At 42.2% G+C, this 5960-nt stretch overlaps 1 long non-coding RNA gene across 1 annotated transcript; it reads left to right on the plus strand.

Annotated features, from left to right (window-relative positions):
• Positions 1–582: 582 nt before the first annotated feature.
• On the plus strand, positions 583–5071 carry LOC128021612 (uncharacterized). The gene is made up of 5 exons (XR_008185612.1): positions 583–808; positions 1222–3644; positions 3749–3888; positions 4263–4362; positions 4829–5071. It is a non-coding gene; the product is annotated as an uncharacterized LOC128021612 (long non-coding RNA).
• The last annotated feature ends 889 nt before the right edge of the window (positions 5072–5960 follow it).

The following is a 5960-nucleotide window of genomic DNA, read 5'->3' on the forward strand; positions in this document are numbered from 1 at the left end:
TTCCACCCGGCATTTTCAAATATATGATTAATGATACACACATTTAAGCTTAGCTCTAAATAAACAAATCACAGTGTATCTGTTTGGCAGGCCTGTATGCTGGGGTCAGAGGTCAGACTTCTTAAAGGTTTCAGTATGTGCACTGCAGGATTTACTTGAAATACAGAAATAAATCATATAGTTTTATAGGATTTTTAGGCAAACCCAAATTAATTATTATGTTTGCTCCAAAATTTTATTGAACCACACACACAAACACAAACCACACACACAATACTACACACTGATGTACATACCATTGAGTATGCAAAGTTATATAAATTGTCGTTTTTCATTATCTTAGAATAATTAACTACTTATTTTATTACAAACCAAATAAAACTAAACCTATTAAGACTCAAATATTCTAAATCATGTAGTCAATTCAGATGCACACTCCATACCAGTGGTGGCGCTAATGCAGCTTTTCATATGCAAGGCATGCTGGGAATCTCGAGTTCAGGCATGCGGCGTTCTATGTACTATTTCTGTTGAATTAGAAATATTACATAGAGAGGCAGCACTCTCGCGTTCTGAATCGCGGCCGCCATTTTTAATCTGGCCCGCTAGTTTTCGGCTAATATCTCCGTGAAAACAGCACCTAAACACATAAACAATGTAGCGTTCTTTTCAGCTAGATTATTCGTTTACAAAGAGCTAAACAAACAACGGATACGACGGATTTCGCCGCGGGTTATCGTCGCGTCCAGGCCGAGCCAGAGGCCTGCTTTCAACGCCTAACACAAAGGATTGTTTGTTTAGGGAGAAGGTGAGTTCCTTTGTTTTCATTTTTATTATTAACATGAATAACTGAAAACATCTAGGTGATACAGATGATGATCATGACAGGTAGCCAAAGAGAACCGGCCTGATGAGATATGCATATATATAGAGAGACATATATAGACATGCAATATTTATTATTTGTGCTGACGTCATTGCCATTTAGCTCAAAATAAGCTCTTTATTTTAATAGTTATAGTTAGTGTGTGTGTGTGTGTGTGTGTGTGTGTGTGTGTGTGTGTGTGTGTATCCATCCTGTCTGCACCATTAAGTAAAATTTCATACTGGACTGGAGCTAATAGTTTGTAAACTATGTTTGTGATTGTTTATTTTTTTTTTGTTGCAAAGTATGTACATTAACCATGTTTTTGTATATTTTTCATTTATAATCTTTAACAGCAGGAAGTACACCCTCTGGCCTCACTGCAGAAAGGCGTGAGATCTCTTCCTGGGCATCTGAGAACGTGAAAGAAAACAGAAAGCATATGCAGAGATTGGACTTGATTTTTAGACAAGAAAAAAATATACCTTAAATGTCTTTAACACACACAAACACACACATTTGTTTTTGTGAAAAGTGGGTTCATCCCATAGGCGTAATGGGTTTTATACTGTACAAACTGTATATTCTATGGCCCTACACCAAACATGATGATGACAGGTAGCCAAAGAGAATCAGCCTGATGAGATATGCATATATAGAGAGACATATATAGACGTGCAATATTTATTATTTGTGCTGATGTCATTGCCATTTAGCTCAAAATAAGCACTTTAATTTAATAGTTTTAGAGTGTGTGTGTACACTCAGCCCGACCGACCCAGCCCTTAGAGCCAATCCTTATCCCGAAGTTACGGATCTGACTTGCCGACTTTCCTTACGCAGCCTTGTTCTAACACGCCAGAGGCTGTTCACCTTGGAGACCTGCTGGGGATATGGTTACGGCCCGGCGCGAGACTTGCACCTTCTTCCCCGGATTTTCAAGGGCTGACGAGAGCTCACCGGACGCCACCGGAACAGCGGCGCTTTCCAGGGCGTGGGCCCCTCTCTCGGGACGAACCCATTCCAGGGTGCCCGGCCCTTCACAAAGAAAAGAGAACTCTTCCCGGGGCCCCCGCCAGCTTCTCCGGGTTCGTTTGCATTACCCAAGGGGCAAGGAACTCGACCGGAAGTTGAAGTCTGGTGGGGGCTGCCATCTTTTAGCAGAACTTCACTTGCGTTAGCATTCCCATTGACTCCCATTCATTTTGGCGTCACTTTGACAGCGAATAACTTTACATCTGAGGTGTTTAAAGACTCTGTTTGTCCATTATTTATTTCTAAAGATACACGACAATGTATAAAGGGCTCCATTACCTTCTATGTTACATTATGGCCCCGTATAAACAGTTTTTGTAAAAAATAGGCTAACGATTGCGTCATAACCACTCGGCTCTCTGTCGCATTACCGTACAGACAGGTGGAGAAGCTCGCAGGCAATTAACTTAATATGGCGTACTGGCGTTACATTTTAAAATACTATACAAAATAATTAATCAGAATACTTACTCCTGCTCACTCACGACAAAGAACTCCCCGCTCAAGCTCGCCGTCTCTGCAAGATTAACGATGGCAGTTTGCACACACAGCTACTAGAAGATTTACATCTGTCAGACAGGTTGCTGACGTCGTCAAGCTTCGTTTGAGTCTGCGCGTCAGAAACGGAAGTGCTAAAAAACGCTAAAACTGGGCTTCATTTGTCTCAATTGAGTTCCAATGGGGTCGCTGTGTCCATTTCTTTTACTGTCTATGGCATTACCGCACTGGGCGCCTCGCGGCGCCCGTCTCCACCACTCCGGGCTCTGGGATCTGAACCAGACTCCCTTTCGATCGGCCGGCCCTTCCGAACGGCGTTCGCCCATCCCTTAGGAACGACTGACCCATGTTCAACTGCTGTTGACATGGAACCCTTCTCCACTTCGGCCTTCAAAGCTCTCGTTTGAATATTTGCTACTACCACCAAGATCTGCACCCGCAACGGCTCCACCCGGGCCCACGCCCTGGGCTTCCGCGCCACCGCGGCGGCCCTCCTACTCGTCGAGGCGTATCCCTTGATACATTTGCTTGCCGTCGACGGCCGGGTATGGGCCCGACGCTCCAGCGCCATCCATTTTCAGGGCTAGTTGATTCGGCAGGTGAGTTGTTACACACTCCTTAGCGGATTCCGACTTCCATGGCCACCGTGCTGCTGTCTATATCAACCAACACCTTTTCTGGGGTCTGATGAGCGTCGGCATCGGGCGCTTTAACCCAGCGTTCGGTTCATCCCGCAGCGCCAGTTCTGCTTACCAAAAGTGGCCCACTAGGCGTCTCGCATTCCACGCCCAGGCTCCAAGCCAGCGAGCCGGGCTTCTTACCCATTTAAAGTTTGAGAATAGGTTGAGATCGTTTCGGCCCCAAGGCCTCTAGTCATTCACTTTACCGGATAAAACTGCTTGTTCGAGCGAGCGCCAGCTATCCTGAGGGAAACTTCGGAGGGAACCAGCTACTAGATGGTTCGATTAGTCTTTCGCCCCTATACCCAGGTCGGACGACCGATTTGCACGTCAGGACCGCTGCGGGCCTCCACCAGGGTTTCCCCTGGCTTCGCCCTGCCCAGGCATAGTTAAATTTTATACTGGGGCTAATAGTTTGTAAAACATGTTTGTGATTGTTTTTTTTGCAAAGTATGTACATTAACCTTTTTTTGTATATTTGTCATTTATAATCTTTAACAGCAGGAAGTACACCCTCTGGCCTAACTGCAGAAAGGCGTGAGATCTCTTCCTGGGCATCTGAGAACGTGTGTGCATGTGCCTCACTGCTTTGTCATTTCCTGTTGCAGTACAATACTCAAAATTCCATCAAATGTGGTTGTTATTCTCTCTTCTTTTCTTATGTTGTTAGTGGAAATGATTAGGATGGGCTTGGTTGTGAGGAACCTACCTCCATTTCTTCCTGAAGTCTGTTCCTCAGAGCTCCTCGAGATGCTGACAGCAAGTCACATTTTGAGCCAGAAACGGAGCCTGCATCTGGAAAGTGGTCTGGTGAGTCTTATTAGAAATAAAGTGTCACATCTCTCTTCACAGAAAGCATATGCAGAGATTGGACTTGATTTTTAGACAAGAAAAAAAATATACCTTAAATATCTCTAACACACACAAACAGACATGCATTATTTATTATTTGTGCTGACGTCATTGCCATTTAGCTCAAAATAAGCTCTTTATTTTAATAGTTATAGTTAGTGTGTGTGTGTGTGTGTGTGTGTGTGTGTGTGTATCCATCCTGTCTGCACCATTAAGTAAAATTTCATACTGGACTGGAGCTAATAGTTTGTAAACTATGTTTGTGATTGTTTTTTTGTTTTTTTTTTGCAAAGTATGTACATTAACCATGTTTTTATATATTTGTCATTTAGAATCTTTAACAGCAGGAAGTACACCCTCTGGCCTCACTGCAGGAAGGCGTGAGATCTCTTCAGGCCTGTATGCTGGGGTCACAGGTCAGACCTCTTAAAGGTTTCAGTATGTATTTCTGCCCAGCATTTTCTAAGGGATACGCATACATCTCTCTCTCTCTCTCTCTCTCTCTCTCTCTCTCTCTCTCTCTTTCAAACACTCACACACAGACACACACAGAGAGAATCCATTGAAATGCTAATGAGTTGGGCCCTGCTAATCCTGCTGTAAGTTTAAAATACACACACAGAGAGAAAAACAAATAAGTACATTTTTAAGAGAAATAAATAGGTTACAAGGGTAGGATTTTGTTGAGGTTTATTTACATTTGATTTTGCTTTATTTACTGTCATTACTAGGTTCTAAGTACATGTAGCATTTGTAACAAAGGGACTGTTAAATAAAGCGTTTCCAAAATGTATTTAGGTTTGACGGTACGTTCATCTATTTTAGTTTACACTTGTGATATGCATTAATATTTGCACACGTATGCCTTAGTAAATAACATATTTTCAATATTTTCCAGGATGCAGAGTGGCTGAGCACCAGTGACAGAGTGGGTGACAGAGCAGTGGCCGGCGTACAAAGGGATATACAAACTGATGACTGCCAACTAACATTGATTTACATTTAATAACTCTTTGGTCTTTTTTCATAGTACTTGGAGCTGTATTTCTCAACAATCAGGCCTGAGATAAGTGCCTATACAGATTCATGTGCATGTGTACCATATATCTGTTAAATAAAGAAATAAAAAAAACCTTTAGGACATCGTTCTCATTTTGTATTTTGTTGAAAATTATAACAATTTTATCTTTAAGACTTATCTGAAGACTAATAAGGGAAAGCGGCATCACCAGGGGAGCACAACTATGCATTAAGAGTAATGCAAGTTACTTAGCATTTTGAGCAGTTGTATCAACTGATAGTTAGATCATTGTAAGGTAATGAATAGACACTCATTTGAAATGTAATGTGTGAATTGCCTTTTGAAATAGTAGCACTTTGATGTTAAGTTGTGTCATATTGAACAGGTGATTTTTGTTGAATGAACAAATGATCTAAGTTTTATGTGTATTGTATCCAAGCAATTGAGAAAAGGGTTAGAGTTTTGAAAAATGTGCATTTTGATCATTGGTTGTGAGTTTTGTGTCTAGAGTTGTGAAAAATGACATCAAGGTTCTGAAAATAGTAACAAAGTGATTGTAAAAAACTGTAAGAGTTTGTTGCTTTGAATGAGTTTTTCAGGTGATTTGAACCGTTTAGCTCAGGTGACTGTTGGTAGTGCAGACTGTAGTTAGAGTTTTGCACATGTAGCTCCAGATGTGCTCACTGTCGTTTAGCAATCGTAAAAAAAAAACTGTAAAACAGTGCGCATGCTCGGCTGAGAGTGCATCGTGTCTGCAGCCAGACCCTTCTCATCTCTGTCTGTCTGAGTATGTGTCTGTCTGTCTCTCTGAATGTGAGTGAGAGTGTGTGAGTGTGTGTGTGAGTGCGTGAGTGAGAGTGTGTGTGTGTGTGTGTGTGTGTGTGTGTGTGTGTGTGTGTGTGTGTGTGTGTGAGAGTGTGAGTTACTCTGTCTGTGTGTGAGAGTGTATGTGCGAGAGTGTGTGTGCGAGAGTGTGTTACTCTGTGTGTGAGAGCGTGTGTGTGAGAGT

Source organism: Carassius gibelio, chromosome A10 (genome assembly GCF_023724105.1).
Source record: "Carassius gibelio isolate Cgi1373 ecotype wild population from Czech Republic chromosome A10, carGib1.2-hapl.c, whole genome shotgun sequence".
Lineage (NCBI taxonomy): Eukaryota > Metazoa > Chordata > Actinopteri > Cypriniformes > Cyprinidae > Carassius > Carassius gibelio.